At 39.6% G+C, this 23,017-nt stretch overlaps 1 protein-coding gene across 8 annotated transcripts in view; it reads right to left on the reverse strand.

Moving 5' to 3' along the window:
* Positions 1 to 23,017, reverse strand: part of PAG1 (phosphoprotein membrane anchor with glycosphingolipid microdomains 1) — a 164,727-nt gene that overhangs the window by 70,640 nt on the left and 71,070 nt on the right. For 6 of the 8 annotated variants that reach the window (XM_050941057.1, XM_050941056.1, XM_050941055.1 and 3 more), the window contains one exon: positions 3,850 to 3,933. The gene's annotated coding sequence lies outside the window, so the exon portion shown is untranslated. Of the gene's footprint in view, positions 1 to 3,849; positions 3,934 to 7,651; positions 7,778 to 23,017 lie in introns of those variants that run through there. The other 2 variants (XM_050941058.1, XM_050941054.1) reach the window with 2 other exon arrangements.

Raw genomic sequence — 23,017 nt, forward strand, 5'->3', positions numbered from 1 at the left:
GCGTGCACAGGCAGAAATCGTGGAACAACAACATCACTTGCCTCACAACCTAAGTCGTGCAGAACGCAATGCCATCCACAGCCTCAGAAACCACCCTGACATTATCATCAAAGAGGCTGATAAAGGAGGTGCCGTTGTCATCATGAACAGGTCTGACTATCAAAAGGAGGCAGCCAGACAACTCTCCAATACCAAATTCTACAGGCCACTTCCCTCAGATCCCACTGAGGAATACACTAAGAAACTACAGCATCTACTCAGGACACTCCCTACACTAACACCAGAAGAAATCAACATACCCCTAGAGCCCCGACCAGGGTTATTCTATCTACTACCCAAGATCCACAAACCCGGAAATCCTGGACGCCCCATCATCTCGGGCATTGGCACTCTCACTGAAGGACTATCTGGATATATGGACTCTCTACTCAGACCCTATGCCACCAGCACTCCCAGCTATCTCCGTGACACCACTGATTTCCTGAGGAAACTACAATGCATTGGTGACCTCCCAGAAAACACCATCCTAGCCACCATGGATGTAGAGGCTCTCTACACAAACATCCCACACACAGATGGAATACAAGCTGTCAGGAACAGTATCCCTGATGATGCCACAGCACAACTGGCTGCTGAGCTCTGTGCCTTTATACTTACACACAACTATTTCAAATTTGATGACAATATATATCTCCAGATCAGTGGCACTGCTATGGGCACCCGCATGGCCCCACAATATGCCAATATCTTCATGGCCGACCTGGAACAACGCTTCCTCAGCTCTCGTCCACTCACACCCCTTCTCTATCTACGCTACATTGATGACATCTTCATCATCTGGACCCATGGGAAGGAGACTCTCGAAAAATTCCACCATGATTTCAACAGCTTCCACCCCACCATCAACCTCAGCCTGGACCAATCTACACGGGAGGTCCACTTTCTTGACACCACGGTGCAAATAAGTGATGGTCACATTAACACCACCCTATATCGAAAACCCACCGACCGCTATGCCTACCTTCATGCCTCCAGCTTCCATCCCGGGCACATCACACGATCCATTGTCTACAGCCAAGCACTGAGGTACAACCGCATCTGCTCTAACCCCTCAGACAGAGACCAACACCTACAAAATCTCCACCAAGCATTCTCAAAACTACAATACCCGCACGAGGAAATAAGGAAACAGATCAACAGAGCCAGACGTGTACCCAGAAGCCTCCTACTGCAAGACAAACCCAAGAGAGAAACCAACAGAACTCCACTGGCCATCACATACAGCCCCCAGCTAAAACCCCTCCAACGTATCTTCAAGGATCTACAACCCATCCTGGACAATGATCCCACACTTTCACAGGCCTTGGGTGGCAGGCCAATCCTTGCCCACAGACAACCTGCCAACCTGAAACATATTCTCACCAGTAACTGCACACCACACCATAATAACTCTAGCTCAGGAACCAATCCATGCAACAAACCTCAATGCCAACTCTGCCCACATATCTACACCAGCGACACCATCACAGGACCTAACCAGATCAGCCACACCATCACTGGTTCATTCACCTGCACATCCACCAATGTAATATACGCCATCATATGCCAGCAATGCCCCTCTGCTATGTACATCGGCCAAACTGGACAGTCTCTACGGAAAAGGATAAATGGACACAAATCAGACATTAGGAATGGCAATATACAAAAACCTGTAGGAGAGCACTTCAACCTCCCTGGCCACACTATAGCAGACCTTAAGGTGGCCATCCTGCAGCAAAAAAACTTCAGGACCAGACTTCAAAGAGAAACTGCTGAGCTTCAGTTCATCTGCAAATTTGACACCATCAGCTCAGGATTGAACAAAGACTGTGAATGGCTTGCCAATTACAGAACCAGTTTCTCCTCTCTTGGTTTTCACACCTCAACTGCTAGAACAGGGCCTCATCCTCCCTGATTGAACTGACCTCGTTATCTCTAGCTTGCTTGCTAGCACACATATATATACCTGCCCCTGGATATTTCCATTACATGCATCTGAGGAAGTGGGTATTCACCCACGAAAGCTCATGCTCCAAAACGTCTGTTAGTCTATAAGGTGCCACCGGATTCTTTGCTGCTTTTACAGATCCAGACTAACACGGCTACCCTCTGATACTTAATACCCACCTGCTGAAGTGAAGAAACAGATTGACAGAGCCAGAAGAGTACCCAGAAATCACCTACTACAGGAAAGGCCCAATGAAGAAAGTAATAGAATGCCACTAGCCATCAACTTCAGCCCCCAGATAAAACCTCTCCAGCGCATCATCAAGGATCTACAACCTATCCTGAAGGATGATACCTCACTCTCACAGATCTTGGGAGACAGTCCAGTCCTCGCTTACAGACAGCCCCCCAACATGAAGCAAATACTTACTAGCAACTACATCTACACAACAAAAACACTAACACAGGAACCTATCCTTGCAACAAAGCCCATTGCCAACCCTGTCCACATATCTATTCAGGGAACACCATCATAGGACCTAATCACATCAGCCACACTATCAGAGGCTCGTTAACATGCACATCTACCAAATGTGATATATGCATGGATGCTCAAAGCCTGCTGGGATGAAACTGAGTTTCCCCACTGAACTTTACGCTTTACATAGTTGCAAGGCCATGTCCCTGACCATCCATACATCCTCAAAGCCCTCCATACATCCTCAAAGAGGAGAATGCAGCAGTGTCTCCTAGTGTGGGGGATATGGATTACGCTAGAGAACTTGTTAGCTCACACATTTTGACTAACAGGGCATTAAACATGACTTCGCACCTCATGCACACAAGGTACCTCTAAAGTTAACTACCACCAGTAACATGCTTTTGACCGTGACAGTCCTTGACCACGCTAAAGGCAAAACTATGTTTACATTGTGTCAATTATATTGTGTTCATTAACACATTGCTGTGGTGAATTTTCTCAGTGTACACTGGGCCTCTGAGTCCTGTTTCCTCTACAAAGGCAGACTGGAACCTAGAACTTATGTGGGTAAAGCAGTGTTGTCCAATCCATCTACTCAGCATGCACTTGTCACCAGCTGCAGAGACTGCAACATAGCAGCAGAGGGGTGTAGAGAGAAAAGGTGTTTGCTGCTGAATAAGGCAAAGCTTCCCGTAATTCTGTTCCCTAGCAGCAGTAGTGAGCTGAGTTCCCTGTCATTGTGAGGGAGGACCGAAGGACCAAAGCAGGGGAAAGATGGCCTTGCAGAGAGAGTAGCTTACTCATTGCTACTCTGAAGACTAGGAGGAGGAGGAAGAGAACAAAGCTCTAAGAAGTGGGGAAAGAGGAGATGGAGAAGAAGTGAGCACGGAGCTAGGAAAAAGAGAACTTGCATGATGGGGGAAACTGAGGAAGAGCAAGATAGTAGGAGGAAGAGTAGTGGTTCTCATGGGGAACCAGAAAGGAAACCTTGGCACTCATTTTTTTTTACCCCATCCTTTAATGAAGAATACAGTACAGTATTTCATTGATCTGCTATATAAAAGGTACAAGGAACATATGACATGTCTCTCCCCCGTGACCACCATCCTAGAGAGTTTAAAGCCAGCAGGAAAAATTATGCTTGCAAATTTAATACTGTAATCTACAACACTATTTAAAAATGTCCTTACTCCACGTATAATGCAATTAAATTTTCATCATGTTTGTTAGCACAGGATGATAAAATAACAGTATATGTAATTCATACTTGAAAAACACTAGTTGCCATGTGAAATAATTTCATATGGAAATTCAGGAAGTGCAAAATTAAAAAAATAAAATAAAACAAACAAATCAAAACAAGCCAACAAAACAAAGCTTACTTTCAGTGGGTGTCTCCTACCTGGCAGCAGTGTCCTCTGAGGTTGTCATGCAGGTCCTCCCAATGGGAAAACAAAGCTTGAGTGCTGAAAAATGAAGTAGTGGTTAAAATATTATTGCAAGTACTGCCTGTAAGTTATAAACACAGAGCCATCTTTTTGCTTCTAAATACTAGTACAGCATAGAAAATATAACTGTGAAAGCCAAAAGCATTCCACTCCAAGCTAAATCTGCCTGTTTTGTCTAATACACGGCAGAGGAAATGGTTACTATATATACACTAAAAATCTGGCATTCAGCAAACGAACTTTAAGTAAGGGTTTTATGTGGATAGGGCATTTTGGTGCACATATGTCTGTCCCAGCATCTTTTATTAACTGAGTGAATAACAGCTGTGTAATTGTTTGGCAAATTAAGCAATATCCTTATTAAGAGATGAAACTCCAGTACAAAAAGTGATGTAAAATGTTGGGCTTAAACAAACTAAAGCCAGGTAATACATAGGTTCAGAATAAGAGTGCCTTACTTTGATGTATTATTTTGTTGTTTTTACCTTCCAAAGGGTTAAACCGAAACAGGGAAAATTTACTCCAAAATAAGAATGTCGTCACATAGACTTACACTGAAATAACTAAAGGCAGGAATCAAAACCAATCTATCAGAGGGGTAGCCGTCTTAGTCTGGATCTGTAAAAAGCGACAGAGTCCTGTGGCACCTTATCGACTAACAGAAGTATTGGAGCATAAGCTTTCGTCTGACAAAGCGGGTATTCACCCACGAAAGCTTATGCTCCAATACTTCTGATAGTCTATAAGGTGCCACAGGACTCTGTGTCACTTTTTACAAAACCAGTCTAGTTCTTTCAGTGCCTCTTGTGTGTAGACAAGCTCTAACTCTGAATTTCCTGTTTGTTGGTTCAAACTCCTAATGTTAGTCTAGAAAACACACACACACGCACACACACACACAATAAATCCTGCTTCCAATTAAGTCAATGGCAAGTGAGACCCATCATTTATCTAACAAGCAGCTCCAGATTTATTTATATTTTTCTTGCTTTGAAATATCTTCCTAGGTCAGAGTAGGTGCTTTTTGGAATTTGTCTCCTTAATCAAAAGAACAAAGATTTCTCCTGCCTGTTGATATTCTACAAATGGCATAGTTCAAACACTGATGTTGTTCTATAAATGGCTCAATATGGGGCCTAGCTTAGTCCTTCCCCACCTACAGGCTAATGCAGAGGGAAAGTAGGACCATCCCATCCTCCTTTGAGATGATGTGTGAACCCTTCCCCTCCCCAGGAATGCACAAAGGGAGCCGTTCCTGCACTCCCCAGAACTCAGGAGCTCCAATGCTGACAAACCGTTAAAAGGACCCATCTCACAAAAAGACTTCTTGCTTCCAAATGTTTCTTTATCAGGCATGTGTGGGGGGTTATTATTTCTTTGATATTAAAGCCTCCATAGTGTGAGGGCTACAACGATCTTTAATACCCAGCTGTTGGAACTGACACAACTCAACATGATAAGCAAAGTGCATGTGTGTTTGTGTGCACCTTGAGCACTTCAACTCCTTTTGCTAGATCAGCTCTTGTGAGTTAGTAGAGGATTGAAATTAACAAGATTAAACAGAATGGGCTAAATACACTAATGGGATGAGCAGGTGTAACTCTATTACCACCATCAGCAGAAGTGAATTTTACCACCCTATGATTCTGAGAACTTTTAATGGACTATCAAATGTTTAGCTCTTAGGACTCAGAAGAAGAAAGTATCCGTCCTCAGCACTCTGCACTGGCTGGGATTCTCGGATGAATACACTCTTTCAGAGAATCTAACCACTCCCCATCCTCCTTCTCTGAATCCAATTTCTATTCCTATATTTCCTCCCTCTCCCCCCATAAAGAGAACCCCAAAATCCCCCTGAGGTTCCCCAAAACCTGACCTGTGAACTCTTCTCTCCTGCTCTCTGCCCACAAACCCTCATTGGCTGGCCTGCCTGCAAAAGTTGCTCTAGGCTTTGGGCCAGAAGTTCCTCAGTCCTGGCCTCTCCTGCCCTAGATCCCTGGGTCTGTTCTCTTTCCCAGCATGAAGGAAGTGGTAGGATCCAGAAGCAGCAGGAGGCAGAGCACTTCAGGCAGGCCAGCCAAGAGGGATGACTGTTCTCAGCAGGGAGCAAAAAGGCTGGTTCAAGATTTGCTCTTTCTATTAGTTCTGACCCAACTCCATTTTATAGCTGCCTCGCTAGTTCTATAAGGATTCATAGGAGTTACATGCGTACATCAAGGGAAGACCCTGTACTACCGACAGTATTTATTTTCAGGTACAGTATTTCAAGTGAAATCCTATCACCATCTCTGTCTCTTGTGGCCAAATGATATTTTCTTTTCACTCCTTAACTGTTGGCCCAGTGTGGTGATTGACTTGTGGGTAGTAAGGTTGTAGTTCCCTACTCTTTAGCTGGTCAGCTAGTAATCCCTACTGTTTTTGGCAGCCTTTTGTTCAGTGTGATAGGCAACGGCTGCTGTTGTCATTATCCGTATGTTTCAACGACTTCCCATACAAAGCGATGTGTTTGCTATTTGAAATGGTGGTTCCCTGGAGATGAAAACAGCACGGGAGCACAAAGTAGAGTGTGCCGTGTGGAACTGGCACATGGTACCAGGCACACAGATGGTACTGGCAATGTTTTTCTGAATGAAAGCCTCCGATGTGCAACAGTTGGTGCTGCGATATACAGTACGAAACGAGAGTTATATCACAAGATTTGCTATTGTGAGCAGCAGACTTTCCTCATTTCTGATTTCTTTTCTGTTTAAGTACCAAAGTCCAAGATTTTTTAAAGTCACTAGTGATTTTAGGTTCTCCAGATGTTGGATGTCCAACTTGAGACACCGTAAGAGAACCTGACTCTGAGGGTGGGAGCTCAGTTCTGAAGGCATCTCAGGTTGGGCACCCAAAATTATTAGTCACTGACTTTTGAAAATCATGTTCATACTGTATTTATTAAACCAAAAATGGCTATTTAATGCAGCATGAACACTTCCAATAATGCTCTTACAACTGAAACATTCACAGAGGATGACAATAACAAAAACAACCAGAAAACCTGTAACTGCTCAGACAAAATATATTTTGTATAGAAGTAGAAAAATGAAAAATAAAGTAGAAATGCTACAAAAAATTGCCATTTAACTGGTAAGGACATAGAGGAAATATATATGCATTACTACATAAACAACTGCTTAGCACAATTTGCAATCACAAAATGCCAAAAGAAATTTTGCTTAATAGACACAAGCTGTTTTTTTCTTTCTGCAGTACTATGTGGAACAAATGTTAATTTTTCACCACAATGTGGAATGTTTTTTACCACAGGGAACACCTGAGAGGCAGAGAACTGTATCTGGTAACATGCAGAGCTATTTATCCTATCTAGTGGCCATACAGAAAAGCAGCTCCGTTAGCAAAATCCTCAAGTCACACTGCATATATACAGTAGCTGCTGAGTATAAAATGAAGGCTGAGAGACTAAATGGTCTTTTCTTCCTCTGATGGGAGCACATAAAGAATTTCTCGTTAATGGTAATGGGAGCTGCTCTAACAGGGGAACGGGTCTGAATTTAAATAATCCTCAATTTCTGCAAGACCCAGTATTATCAAGCTACTGTTTGTTCTAAACTGCCGATTCTTCCAAAGAATGCTGCAGACTGCTGAACTATTCTGTTCCTATTGTGTGCATTTTTAATTAATAATGGATTAAACAGCATTAACTAATGTGCTACCATAAAAGTGAAAATATTACCTTCAACTGAAAAGGTTTCTTCATCCAGGAACCCATTTCTATTCTACCAAAGACACCATGAAAAGCTATTAGCAGCACATTATAACGTTCCGTCTTCTAGTTAATCCAATTCTTGGAATTCTGATATTCTTGTCCACTCTGCTACTTTCTGATTCTGTATGCGCAGCACAAATCTCTACCTTATTTGGCTGCCAAGCATATTACAGGGAGCAAACAATGCCTTCTCTGTCAGAACAGAGAATGAACAGTATCACAAAGACACTCCTCTAATGTACAACCCTGTACTTTTACCCTGTCCTTGGGATAGTTTAACTGATGGGAAAAACTGGTGCGTTTTTGATTGCCCAAAACTCCATTAAAAATTATTTAGTGCATTATGCACAAAACCTTACATTTAACGATGAAATGAAACATATAATAGGAAGAATACTCTCTGTCAACTTGATTCATGCTTTTTCTATTTCAGATATGTGGGTGCCTGTGAGAGCAATAGGGGAGGAGTTGTTTGGGATATAATGTAAGTGGCAGAAAAGGTTGTTTCAAATCATAAAGATTAACATCTGGAAGAGAAATCTCACACTGACATAGCAATGTATGTTTTAAATGGTCTGCTATGTATTTTGTTTTGAAACTTGACTATGAATTCTGCTCCTTTTGCTAAGGCTTAATTTCTGGAATAGAGTATTAATACTATGGTTTATACTGTGAGAGTCTGAAGTTATACATCAAAAATCCTCCAAACAAATCTGTCTGTTCACTTTTTCCAAACGACATTAAATTTAATTTTTCCAGAACGCATGATAGTTGATGACCTTCCTAAACAAGTACTTTATGAGAAACATTCTACCAACAATGAATGGCTTTCTTAGCAGATGCTTACAGCTGTCAATATGCAGAGGAGGATAGTAAAATTCTTAAATTTATTACACTCTTCCCCATAAAGCTCTTTTGGCAATGAATGATGTATACCAGCCGTCCCTTTTTAAAGCAGTTGTGTAAATTTTTACCTTTAAGAATCAAATAAATGCTCTTAAGTTTCAACCAATATATTTTGGAAGGCAGGGCATAGTGTATACCCAGAGTTAACTTCACAGTTCTACTTCTTCTCCTTTCAACTGGAACAAAAATCAGGCACTGATCCTGCAAAGATTTATGTATGTGCTTTTAAGTTCAGCACATGAATAGTCTTACTGAACTCGTGTGCATAGTTCTTTGCAAAATCACAGCCTCAGCCTCAGGCAAAGTACAGTTCAGACCTCGCTTGGAGCAGTTCTGAGTTGGGAAGGCCAAGTGAGGTAACCAGGGGTAAAATCCTTGATCCACTAACACTAAGTCAATGGCAAAACTCCCATTGACTTCAGTGTTTCGAGCCAGCCTGACAAGGATTTGGGGTATTCCCATATGTGGAACACATGACTTTGATATTGTTTAAAGTTAATTCAACTGGAAGATTTTTAAATATCCAAAGTTTACTTTATATCAGTGGTTTACAACCTTTTTAGGCTGATTACCCAAATAATGTAGCCTACTGCATGCCCCTATCTGAGATAGGGTCAGAATATACCTATAAAAACAGGGGAAAAAAGAGTCAGTAAAGGATAACATGATGTGATGTCTGCCATTACAGGATTTTTCTTGCGTACCCCTGACAAGAGCTAGGGGTACACGTACCTCAGTTTGAAAACCACTGCTTTATATGTAGCAGGAGGAAACAATACTGTTTCTTAAAGCTGATCGCCACTAATAACATTCAGGGACCATTTAGCCAGGATGGAGCACGATTGTGGACGTGTTCCAGTTCCCAGATGAATTATGGTAACATTACAATAATTTCCCATTGCAATCAGTATTATTTAGCAATTTGCTGGCAGGGGCCCTTCCACCCGTCCAGAGTAGGTCCTGCCAGGTCAGTATAGATGCTCATTGACAGCGCAGTATGGGACACCTATACTGCTGAAGTTCAAGCTAAACCTATTTATTAACTTCTAATAGTTGGCACCTGTTGCTTTGGTCACTTCTGTGGATAAAATACCTCATTCTCCAGGCCTGTCATTATGGGACCTTGACACTACTTTAAAAAGGTATTCTAAAGAATGAACGGCTGTAGGTTCCTATGAACAAATAATATTAGGTGCTTGCAATTGAATTTAGAAGATTAGTTTGTAGAAGGAAGGGGAATTTCTTAACTTAAAAAAACAAAACAAAACAGTGCATCAGGAGTAATTTGAATTAGGCCAAATCCTAAATCCTCACTCAGGAAACTTTAGTGGGAGTGTAGTGTTAGTGGAAAGTGCACAGAAGCTAAGTAAGAACTTGTCCCTTAATGTACAAGCATTTTTTTAAGGGCATGATAGAACAGGACTGTCCCAAATGACCATCCCAAATTTTTTATTCATACTTAACAAAGAGAAGGCTAAAAGATTACTTGATTACAGTCTGTAAATAGCTACTTGGGAAACAAATATTTGACAATGGGCTCTTCAATTTAGCAGGGAAAGGTATAATACGATCCAATGGCTAGGAGTTGAAACTAGATACATTCAGACTGGAAATAAGGCACACATTTTTAACGATGATATTTAATTTTTGGAACAATTTTACCAAGAGTTGTGGTGGATTTTCCATCTCTGACTATTTTTAAATCAAGACTAGTTGTTTTTCTAAAACATGTGTTCTCGGAACTATTTGGGGAAAGTTCTCTGGCCTGTATATACAGAAGATCAGACTGGATCATCACAATGGTTTGTTCTGGCCTTGGAAATGGTGAAAACCCCTGTTCTGAAGGGTAGTTAAGTTTATCCAGAGGTAAATCAGAAAATAATCAAAACACTTGTCCTAGTCTCTACTACAAGCATTTTGGAGCAAGGACCATATCTACCAGCACCTGGCACAATGGGACCAATATGCTGCTTGAGACCTCCAAGCACTGCCACAAAACAACCACAACACTCCCTTATTAACATTACACACAAGTATTCCAAGTGGTGCCTTGATTCTGTTTTTAACCTTGATTTAGGAAACAGAAATCTAATGATGTTAACCTGGTTGAATTTTAGGTGTAAAATTTCTTTGACATAATATCTGAAATGTACAAAAAATATTCCAGAGGAAAATACAATTTAGCTTAAAGGGGCAGTGTCAGGGTTGATGGACCGCAAATCTGACCTGTTTTTTCCCTATAGAGTTGTATAAATGATTTGAAAATCCTTATACTTTTATACATTTAAAAAACTGCTTCAGTGGGTTTTTTTCCCTTCTCTGAAAGCAAGAAAATGTCTCAAACTAAAGAAATGCCAGGAGGCCAGAACTCATGAACAACTTTACAAATAGCAAGGGAAAACAATACCTAAATCTTACATACATTGAGACATATTCGTTGATAGAACCAAACAGAATCAATACAACAAAGGGTGACCATACCAGCATAGCGAAGTTGCCATAGCTATGCCGGCATAACCCTGCAGTACAGATGCAGCATACAGCAACGGAGGAGGTTTTCCTGTCAGTGTAGGAACACCACCGCCATGAGCAAGGATAGCTACATTGATGGAAATATTCTTCCATTGACACAGTTGCATCTACACTGGGGGTTATTTGACATAGCTACGTTGATTGGGGTAAATGTTTTTCACATGCCTGACTGACACAGATATGTAAGCCTAACTTTTAAATATAGACCGGGCTTAAGAATTGGCCAGCAAGAATGTCATACTGTAGGCCAACTTTATTTCCCCTCCTCCCTTTTAAACCCTGTACTACATCTGAAAATGGTGGGCGTCAGTATTATTTTCCACTAATTCTCGTAACATTTTTCTCCTGAGTGTGTAACATCTGGGAATGGCAGCGCAGCATCAACAGACTGAGATGTCATTCATTAAATACCTTGGGTTGGAGGTGGTATTTTCAAGAATAGCATGATTAAATGGCACTCACCAGGAGCTCAAAGTCTTTCCCATGCAGCCTAGAAGATAGTTGTGGATATCTGGGAATGTCTTCTGTGCAATCTCATCCCAGTTCAGTGGTATTTTTACTTTTATTCTGTCCTCTCAGATTTTTAAACAAAAACTCATGCACCTAAGTGCACCTAGCGCAGTGGTTCCCAAACTAGGGTTTGTGAAATGTTACAGGGGGTTCTTGGGAAAAAATTCCTTAATGGCGGACAGAGCTGTCCCTAGGGACCCATGAGGCCAGCAGCCTGGAGCCCCTGGACTTCCAAGAGTTAAGCAGATCACAGCAAGCATATCTATCACACTGAGGAGATTTAAACTTCAAGACTCCTTATAAGGAATTGAAAGGGAGGTGGATATTTTTTGCTGTTTTTAAAATTAAATAGGCAGCTAGTATTGTTTTAAAAATGATGAAGAAGAACAAGTTTAAGCTATGTTGTAATGTGCATTGTTTGCCTAGACAGCTCAAGACCTGAATGCTTGTGTAGGAGAAACTCTTTAAGTTGGCTTCTTAAATGCCTTCATGCTGGTTTCATATCTCATACTCCTTGATGAAACATAGCAGCCTTGTCTTATAACCGGGTCATTGAAAGTGATACAAGCTACGAAAGTGAGATCTTGGAAGAGTATTGCCATTTTCATAATGTAATAAAAATACTGTAATGATAAATAATAATAATAATAAAAAAAATAGTGTGTAATAAGCATGTCATCAAAACAAATTTTATATTTCCAAGATCACTGCTTTTATAATTTATACTCAGGTAAAGGAGAAAACCCCTGGAAATATTCATTTTTAGGAGGGAGTTCACGAGACTTGACATTTTAGTGAAAGGGGTTCACAGGTTGTTAAAGTTTGGGAACCACTGACCTAGTGCAATGTGGCAGAGATACTTCTATGGGGAATTTAGTACTTCACAACCAAAACTCAGGGCAACTTACCCAAATTGTATTTCCCAGATAGATTTGTATTGCTAAATAATATATAGAGATTAAGAGCTAGTATTAATATAATTTATCACATTCTTTTTTCCTCTGAGTTTGTGTGACCCTGAGCTATTCTGAATCTTCTTATGCCTTGGTAACTGCTTTTACAGCATCTCCTCTGACACATAAAGATGAGGCCATTATTCCCTAATAGAGTATGAAACTTATATTAACTTCCAGAGGCATGGAAAATGCTTTTCAGTCATATTAAATGTTGTGCATAATATTCTGATTTCAGTTACAGCAATGCAAAGCCAAAGAACTTCATTAACTTCAATGTCACTGGATTTACACCAGTGAATTTCTTACATACCTTCTTTACACGAACACTAAGAACTAAAGAAGAATATTTAAAAGAGCATAACATCCAGGGAAAAAGAGACATTGCTTAGGGCAGTTTGGATGGCGAAAAAAGAACTCTGGCACTGAATGCAAGAATGACTGTGGAACTACAGATTGGAAGTTAAAAGGAATACCTTTAAGCTATGTTTGTTTTTAAAAATGTCAAAGAAGGTTTGTCCCATGTTAGGAAAAGTAATCACAGGAACACATTACAAATCTTTGGAATTACCAGTGTAGTTATTAGAATTTTCAATATTCTATTAGCAGGGAAATTGTATTTGATCAAATCTTATGAAAAATGTAATATACTCCTTTTCTCTTGCACTCTCATACACACACTTTACTTACATACACGTAGGTAAAAAGATATATTATACAACATCCAGAATAAAGTGTAAACTTTAGAATTTCTTCTTGACATAAAATATTGAAAGATGTGGAATGTACTGAACTTTTATGAGTAACTGAAATACAGATGTCAAATCAAAGTAAACCTTTACAAAAATCTAACTAAATCTCCCTGGGTCTGAGCTCATGCCACCCTCCATGCTACAATGTCCACACTGTTATTTTTAGCATGCAAGCAGAGCTAGCCCATGTTTGTCTACCTGGGCTGGGAGGCACACCTGTGGAGAGGGAACTGTAGATGATAGTCTGGCTGGTTGGTTAGGTGTGTGAAAGATGTGAAGGGTTCTGCGAAGCAAAGGGCTTTTTTAACCATGAAAATAGGGGCTTGTCTTCTCTGCCAGACTTCCATACTTTGACAGAATTGATCGCCAATTAACTCAAGACTCTTGACATGTGCCTTAGGGCTAGTGTGGACACAGTCTACATTTATTACAGGCTCCATTGTTTGTGTGGGAGGGTCCTACACTAACAAACCTGTTATGCACATTGAATTAACTGGCAATCAATTAACTTGAGGTAAGAAAGTCTACTAATGACATACCCTATGACTATGTCTTTACTACTAAAAGGTGTGTTTTCATATCGAGAAAGTCAGGGTTGTGAAAATACTATGGCAACCTAGCTATGTTGGTACGATAGTTTCTGTAATGTGACATACCCAGTGCAGTATCCTGACTTCCTGTATTACAAGGCTATAGATATTTTCTGAACTGCTCATTGGTAATGTAAAGTTGTAGTGCATGCAGATTTACATTATTGTAATTATGAACTAGAAGCACATTAAGCATCAGATATTTAGAACTCCTGATGTCGTTTTACAAATATAGTCACAATAGATGAGAGTATCTCTGCTAGTCAGTATGTTTCCGATAGCCCTTTACAAATCTGCTTGCTGTTCCCTTGATTTTTTTGGTACCATCTACCCTCAACTTCAGCTTGCTAATTTTTATAAATTAAAATAAAAATGCATCAAAAATTGGAGAATGAAATCAATCTTCACAAACATAGGATGTCTTATATTTACAGCCCCCTATGGCCTTCTTCAGACAGCTGTATCATTTTAAGAGTGCTGTACTCTGTTTCATTTAACAGGATGAAGGTCTTGACAGAATAGGGCTTTTTTATGTTGTTTTTCATTCCTTAATTAGATTTCAAATCAAATCTCTCTCTGGACTCGTGACATTCAAATGTATTTAGAAATGGCTTAAAATATTGCAAAGCTATCCATTTTCTCATATTGTCATGGCTAACCAGAAGGAACTCTCTTGAATTAGTTGGAAATATGGACCAGATCTGATTATCCAAATCAAATTGCCAAGCTATAAAAGCACAAGGGAATCATGCTTTTTTTAAAATGTCAGATCTGATTAAAGTGAGCTAGAAATAATATGCCAATACTAGTGAACAGAAGAATTTGGAAATGGAATTGATATACTAGTATCTGGTAAGATATCCACCAGAAAAGGCGTAACTAGGTATTTAATTTTTAGAATGACAAATGTCATAAGGAGATGAGATTAACACTTTCCTGTCATTCCATGACAAGACTTACGTTAGTAGTTGCAGGAAAAGGAACCCTGGAATTTTGACTGCTCCTTTTCACTCATCAATCACCTGTGTCACTACTCTGTCACTCTGTTTCGATTGTTCTGCATCATGCCTCTAATTGCTGGCTTGCTATTCTGAATCCTGATCCTGACAGACCTATTTTAATTGTAGTTGCTCTATTATCAAGACTGGTGCAGCACAGAGGCCATATCACTGGTAGTCAGCAAAAATGTCACACACAAAACACTTGAACTCAGCCACTCACATTATGTAAGTGGTAATTATTAGAATTTAATAATACTTGAACAGGAAAATATACCAATTATATAAGTCATCTTACAAACAAATGGGATTGTTTCTTTGTATAAACTGTTTATAGCACACTTAAGTGCTGAACCTGGACAGGCATAGGTCTGTTAAAAATTGGCACCCAATATTGCTAGGAAAACCAGGGATTTGCAAGGGAAAAAATAGCTTAGGGGGATCTGAAGCAAACTGAAGCTTTTTTTGTATATTTTGTTAATAAGCAGTCTTTCCTGGATATAGAGAATGAAACAATCCATGATACAGGCTCCTATACCCACTGAATCTAATTTTAAACCATTCTTGCAAAATGCTATCTTACAATTACAATTATAAAATACATACACCTCTACCTCGATATAATGTGACCCGACATAACACGAATTCGGATATAACGTGGTAAAGCAGCGCTCTGGGGGGGGCGGGGCTGTGCACTCCGTTGGATCAAAGCAAGGTCGATATAATGCACTTTCACCTATAATGTGTAAGTTTTTTGGTTCCCGAGGACAGCGTTATATTGAGGTTGAGGTGTAGTAGTTTCAAATATGGAGCATCTATAATATTACAGTTACTGTTTCAGTAGGTGAGAGCTGCTGGAATACGTGAGAAGATCCTTTGACCCAGATTTTTGTTAATGAGAGGGTAGCAATTTTAACTATACTTGGAAGAGTCATACCGGTCCAGTGCAGGTTTTGACAGGACAGTGTGAGGTTCCATCCACGCTCCAAAAGTCCCCAAACTTGAAATGGTTTTCAAAATCAACTTTTTTATGGAACCATTTACCAGCAAGTGGCAGTTAATGTGGACAGAGCAAATTTTTGTTATAGTTGCCAAAAAAAGCCTCAAAGAAGTGCTTTAAAAACTGTTTTGATTTTTAAAGGTTATGCCCTAATCACATAGGCTGGTTTCCGCCAATAAAACTGTTACCTAAACTGGGTTTCAAAAAAAAACCATCTTGAAAAGCATGTCAGGAATTTGGGGATTCCTGTAGAGAGGCAGAGGCCTGAAATTCACTGCCACTTCCTTGTATCAACCTTTGACATAAAAAAACCAGCCACGTAAGATGGGGGCTCTGTATGGTAATCACTTAAGCCTCTCTAGTAATTTCAGTGCAATAGATACAGCAAACCAAACCAAATCTGAGACAGACTGCCACAGAGAAGCTTTCATCTATCCAATCCTCTTCATTTCAGTGGATGAATTCTCCAGCTACCTGCTGTTTGTGTGTCATTACAAGCTACACTTTTCCCTCTGTGATTCACTCCATCTGAAAGACTGAAAGCAAGCCTGCCTGGCGGGTGGTGACCATACTCAGTCACTTCCCTACATGGCCACTGGAACATCTGGGATTTTTTAGAACAGGAATATGACTCCATATGTATAGGATGGCCTTTTAAATGGCACAAAGCAAAGGGGACCGGACAAACCACTGGAGAATGTACTCTGGGGGACAATCTCGCATTGACAGGGGAATTAACTATGTTACTTAGTAGATCTTTTCCATCTCTAATATTTTTTTCTAGCTTTACCGTGGAATGCTTGCTTGTACAGTCAGGTTGCTAGTAAAAGTTGTATTAAACTACCTGATTACAGATTATTGTTAAAAATAATAATCTTATTTCATAAAACAAAACACTGGACAATGTGATGAAGAATATTAATTCATTAATCTGTGTTGATTTATTAACCTGAGAGATGCTCAGACACCACAGTGATGGATGTTCGTATAAAACTCTAAAACTGAGAGATAGAAGAGAGATTAAATAACACTGTGTTGGCAGCGAACATGAATTTCTGTCTCCAGAGGGATTTGAATTTGCAGATCTCCAGAGATAAAATTTGCACGCATTTGGATAGTTGGCCAACCTCTGCAGTTTTTGGTCATTATCTGTACAAACTCCCACTAACTTCATTGGGAGTTATGACTAGGAGCCACAGTGCGAATTCCAAAAATTTAGAACTCTAGGGTGGAAATAAAGTTCTATGTAGGGGGACATAGATATATGGGCAAGGGTTGGAAAAGAAAACATTTTCAGTTCACCTTTAAAGCACTGAGACATAATTTAAAACAAAAACGCTCTGGTTTTCAGAAGCAGACTCCTATTTCCTACCCACAATTTTGGCTTGAGGCAGGACCAGGAGGAAGGGAAGATGGCTAGAATGCTGATGGTGGAAGCCCTATTCTGAGTCCAACCAACTGAGCCATGAAGAGTTTTTGAAGTCTTATAACCATGGCAGTGCAGGATGCAAGAAAGCAGTTTCTTATTTCCAGTGCACCAGTAAACTCAACATAAACAAAAAGGAACAAAGACTACTATCAGTTGTTATAGCTGTCATTTAGTATAACTCTAGCAGATTTACATAAATAGTTTTGTTGCGTTCAAAATTCTTCTTCATGCTGGTTTCTCTCCCAACAGTTGTTAATGTATTTCATTTAAATTTTTCTTCCTTTTCAATATACATTGGGCCCTTCTGAGAGGAATATACTAGAACAGCTGCAGACAGCTGTGAGCTTTCCCTAACAGACTCTGACCAATGTCTCTGATAAATCAGTGATTGTTTTGTGATGAGGAAGAAAATCTTAACTTCCCTTCAAATATGATCACATGCTGGTACTGGGAGAATCTGGGCAGAAAACTGCGGTTACATTTACAATCGGGGAGATGTGTGTGCCTGATACAATGAAAACATTTTATTTTTAAACCAACTGGGCAGATGAAGAAGAGCTGGCCTAATCATGCAAAAATGCTTGCAACATTTATAGGAACAGGCTCTTTCCAAAGCATGTCAGGGATCCTGATATCAGACACACTATTGGCTTTCTCCCCTTCTGACTTTTATTTTTGAATTAATTAAGTAGAGTACACAAAATATATCATCGTCATAATCTTGCTCCATCACTATCAATCATGGAGTAGCTTCAGCTACTGAAGGAATGTTAAGTCCAGACAAGAATGTCTACTCTTATAATTCTCCACTATAATACAATACAACAAAGAAAACACACTTATAAGACAAGCCTTATGATTTTAGAAGTACCTCTGTAAATGCAACTTACATTTAGGGTTACCAACTTTGTAATATTGAAAAACTGGACACTCTAGCAGGAGTGCTGGAACTTCCCCATCCTGCCTCTTTCCCCCCAAGACCTCACTCTTGTCCTGCCTCTTTCCCTGTCAGGTCCCCTTTTCGACCAGATTTTCCAGTCAAAAATTAGCCACCTGGGTAACCTACCAACACTCCTTGGCTGTCTTGCACTCAATGCTTCTCTGTCTATATTTCTCCTTCAAGCTGTCTACCTCTATGTATTTCAGTTGCATTTCTCTTCATTTCCTCTCCCAGCTGTTCCAGCTCACAGCTTTCAGCTCTCCTACTAACTAATGTGTTAACAATACCACTCACACCATCGGATAGCTCCTGCCTGATTCATCGCTGAATCAAAACAACATAAATCTCCTATGTATGCCAAAGCAACAGTACATTAATGCCTTGTCTGTACCACAAGAGACTATGGTAGGAAATGCTTTATAAAAATTATTGGAAAATAGTTTCAGCTGCACATGGTTTGACCCTCACTAAAGAGGGTACAAAGTGTGGTTAAAATGTTTATGAAAACCATTACCAACACTCTATCTATAACACTTTTACTGCTTTAAATGCTGCTTTCGTTTACACCAATGTAAATCCACAGTAACTAACTGAACAGACAGTTGGGTCAAACAGACGTAAGTCCACTGAATGGTGAGACAGTAGCTAATCCCCCAGATACAGAGGAAGGAGATGATCTAGATGTCGAACTAGGATCTATCATTAAGAGTAGAAGTAGAAAGGACAGATAATGGTTAAAAAGTGGAAAGGCACCAGATCCAGATATCATTCCAACAAAGTTTAAGGCAGACTTGAAGAAGACTGTAGACATTTTGATAGGCCTCTTACAAAAAGATATGAGAAGAAGAAAAAATACCAAACAAATGAGAAAGATGTGTCATACAGTAGGACCTCAGGGTTATGAACTGACCAGTCAACCGCACACTTCATTTGGAACCAGAAGTACACACTCAGGCAGCAGCAGAGACAAAAAATAAAATAAAATAAAATAAAAAATTACAGTACAGTACTACAAAAAAGGGGAAATTAAAAAAAAAAAGATTTGACAAGGTAAGAAAACTGTTCCTGTGCTTGTTTCATTTAAATTAAATTGGTCAAAAGCAGCATTCTTTTATATAGTAAAGTTTCAAAGTTGTTCAGCTGTAAGCTTTTGAAAGAACAATCATAATGTTTTGTTAAGAGTTACGAACTTTTCGGAGTTACCAACAACCTCCATTCCCAAGGTGTTCATAACTCTGAAGTTCTACTACATAGTGAAGCTGAAAAAGAAAGGAAAGCTCAGTCAGCGTAAAACCTGGAGGGACATTCAATTGCTGTCTATCTCAGGTAAGGTATTTACATGTGTACTTCCAGATAGAATACAGAAAGGAGTAGATTCGAGGTTATAAAAAAAATAGGTAGGGTTCAGACAGGAGAAATCATGTATAGATCAAATAGAGACCATATGTATCATCAATTGAATGGCAATCACGGCTTTATATATTTCCAAAATGCCCTTGATACAATGCACAGAACAGTTTTATGGAAGTTGCTATACTCTGAAGTCCCTCAGAAAATTATGAACATCATTCAGAGTTTCTATTAAAATATGACATGCCAAGTAATATGTAACAGTGAACTCACTAAGCCATTCAAAGGTACTATGGAAGTTGGACAAGGATGTCTTATGTCAAAAGGCAGATACAGGAAAATCATCCTTCCAGTACCTGAATCCTCACACAATAGAACAGGAGTAGCAATAACTTGTACCAGAGAGCTTTGCTTAGGATGACATCTGGTTGGGCCTTTTACATAAAAACTGCTTTTTCATCAGAAAATGGCAGCTCATCTGCCAAAACATTTTACAGGAATCTATCAGTGTCAAAAAAACTTTTTTGGGGAAGATTTGTCAGGTCAAGAGAGGAATCTCTGGTCAAAATGAGAGCATGGACCCAGAATAGCCAATAGCCCAGTGGTTCGGGCACCCCTCCCCCTCACGATGGAGAAAATACAGGTTTATGTCCCTCCTCAGAATCAGGCAGAGCAAGGACTTGAGCCTGGGTTTCCCACACTCTAGATGACTACTATACACACCTGGCTATTGGGGGTGGGGGAAGGGGAAGTCTCTCTCATTTCTCAAAACAAACTGAAAGATGTTGATTTTGTCATAATGTGGGATGGGAAATTTTTTAGAAATTTCAAACATTTTCACAGGACAGGAAAACCATTTCCTACTCATCTAAGGACTACATAAATCACCCTCGCAAATTAAAAACGTAACGTAACAGTAATTCTGACTTAAACTGAAGAGTACTAATATGCAGCCATTAGTATGTATTTACATAGGATCCATTGCCAAGCCAGGGCACTGTAATAGTAGCCAAGAACCTCTGTATTCTGAGGCAAACTTGACCTAAATGCTGCAATCGGACACTTCTGGATTCTGCAGGATTCCAGCACAGCAGTCTGGATGTTCTGTAGCAGCTTCAGGTAAATTTAAAAATTGCAGTTTTTATGGAATTAAATATGAAAATGAATAACACAATCAGTGAAGTATTCCTTTTATTATTTAATGTGATATTCAATGCAATTAATTATCGCAGCCCCTCCATTTTTGGTTTTCAGAGTGGAAACATATTATCAGATGTATCATATGTATTGTAGAAGTTGTGATGAAGGAAGTTGATGGTTTTGGCAGCTGGTGAAGCAGAAGGCGGAGCTTCCAGCATCTGAAATGGTTGCAGACAGTTTGGGATAAACAGGGTAGCTGGACAGATTGGCTGAAGTTATCAGTAGTGAAGTAGCTAGTGAGGGCAATATTTTGGCACCAACGCTGCACTGAAAGTCGCACAGCCAGACCCTGCACCCATGCCATTAATAGAAGCTTATATGCATAGGTCCGCCCACACAAAGCTTCATGCAGGACTGGGGGGCCTTAAACTGCTAAAGCTGATACCCCATTGAGATGAATGGAACAGTTTTTAGAACTTTTGTTTTGGGCTATCTAGAGATAAACTGGTGCACTTTATTTACAATTCACAAAGCTTTGCTTTTGTTTCTTTGGAACTCAGCTTTCCTTTCGTACCCATAGAGCTCAAGAGCGCCATACGGCTGGAACTTTCAGAAATATAAACACAAGATTTTAGAAAGGTAATGGCTATCCTCCTCATTAGAGATTAGCCATACAAAAATTTACATAAATTACATTAATTTATACATTAAATTAGAATTAAATGTTGGAAATCTTAAAACAGCAAAGTGAACAGTTCAGCAAGTCTCCCTCATGCCTTATTTAAAAAAACAACAACAACAGAACACTGGACTCCAACAAACAAGAGTGTGTGTGAAAGTAACACCAGCTTGGAGTTAGCCATCTGTCAGAATGTGGAACCTACCATATTGGCTGAACAAGCTTTAAATGTCTCACTGCAAAACTGCGAAGGAAGAAATAATAAATGTGGAAAAGATCCACAATTATAAATTGCACACCAGAAAAAAAAAAGTACAAGTGACTTAAAGCTTCTTAGTTAAATGTGTGAGAAGAGAGAACATTAAGTAGAAAAATAAAATATTGTAGACCCAACAGGACGTATAACCATCTTGATGCTTAGTTATGTGTCAACAGCAAATGAACTTCTTGCCAAGAGGAAGCCACATGGAATCTTGTAAACACTTCTGCAAAGTGAGAGACTTTTTTTTTTAATAGCACTGCTTTGAATGTTTCTGTTGGGAAGCAAATACCAAAGAAATAGGCAGTAGGCAACTAAGGGACTTGAGCTACTTAAAAAACAAAAACAAAAAAACAGCTACATTCATGGCAGTATCTAGTGCTACACTCACTTTCTGCAAAGAATGTCTTGAATGCATTTTAAAATGTTTTTAAATAGACCGTGAAGCTATGAAGCTATGTAGAATTACTGCACTTTTGGAAAGATTACAAGGAGTCTAAAGAATGTTTTCTTCAGTGATGTGAACATTCGGAAAAAATTCATTCATTCATTCATTCATTCATTCATTCATTCAAAAGACATATGTAAATCTTAGAGCCTGAATAGTGACTCAATACAATATCTTGCTGGTGCATACTGAGACCACATATAACTAGTTGTATCATGAGCCGTAATCAAGAGTGAGAACAAGGGGTTGGACTAGATGACCCCCTGAGGTCCCTTCCAACCCTGACATTCTATGATTCTCGAAATCAGTCTGCACAAATCAGGGGAACTGATTCCAGACATGACATCCATTAGAAAAGAGGAGAAAGAGAATCTTGTACACTGAACCCAATTCTGGCATGCTGGCACAGCGTGACCTGGGGTAGAAAGGCTTATTGAAGTGCTGCAGTATTACTGCCATCAACAGGTGTTGCTATGGGAACTGGAATTGTGTTGTCAAGGGTCATTGAAGGTAGTAAGAAATCATTTAAGAAATATCCAGAAATGTAATGAAAATGAGACAGACGCACTCTCATCAATTTCTGTCTGTGCAAAGACTTACTTATGCCAACCTGTAATGAACTGGGAAATATCTGTATTATTATTTTATGAATATGGTGCAAGTGTCTGTGTTTGTTTCTGATTGGTTACTTGCTAAGGAGTTAGATCAAAAGGGATTATTACAGGAACAAAGCAGGAAAGGTGAAACAATGATACAGGGAAGAGTCCTGCAGGAAATAATGGAAAAGCTGTTTATTGGGAAAAACCCCTGCTTGCCTCCAGGCAGGCTGAGAATGGTTTACTTGTCC

This window comes from Gopherus flavomarginatus, chromosome 2 (assembly GCF_025201925.1).
Source record: "Gopherus flavomarginatus isolate rGopFla2 chromosome 2, rGopFla2.mat.asm, whole genome shotgun sequence".
Taxonomy (NCBI): Eukaryota; Metazoa; Chordata; order Testudines; family Testudinidae; genus Gopherus; species Gopherus flavomarginatus.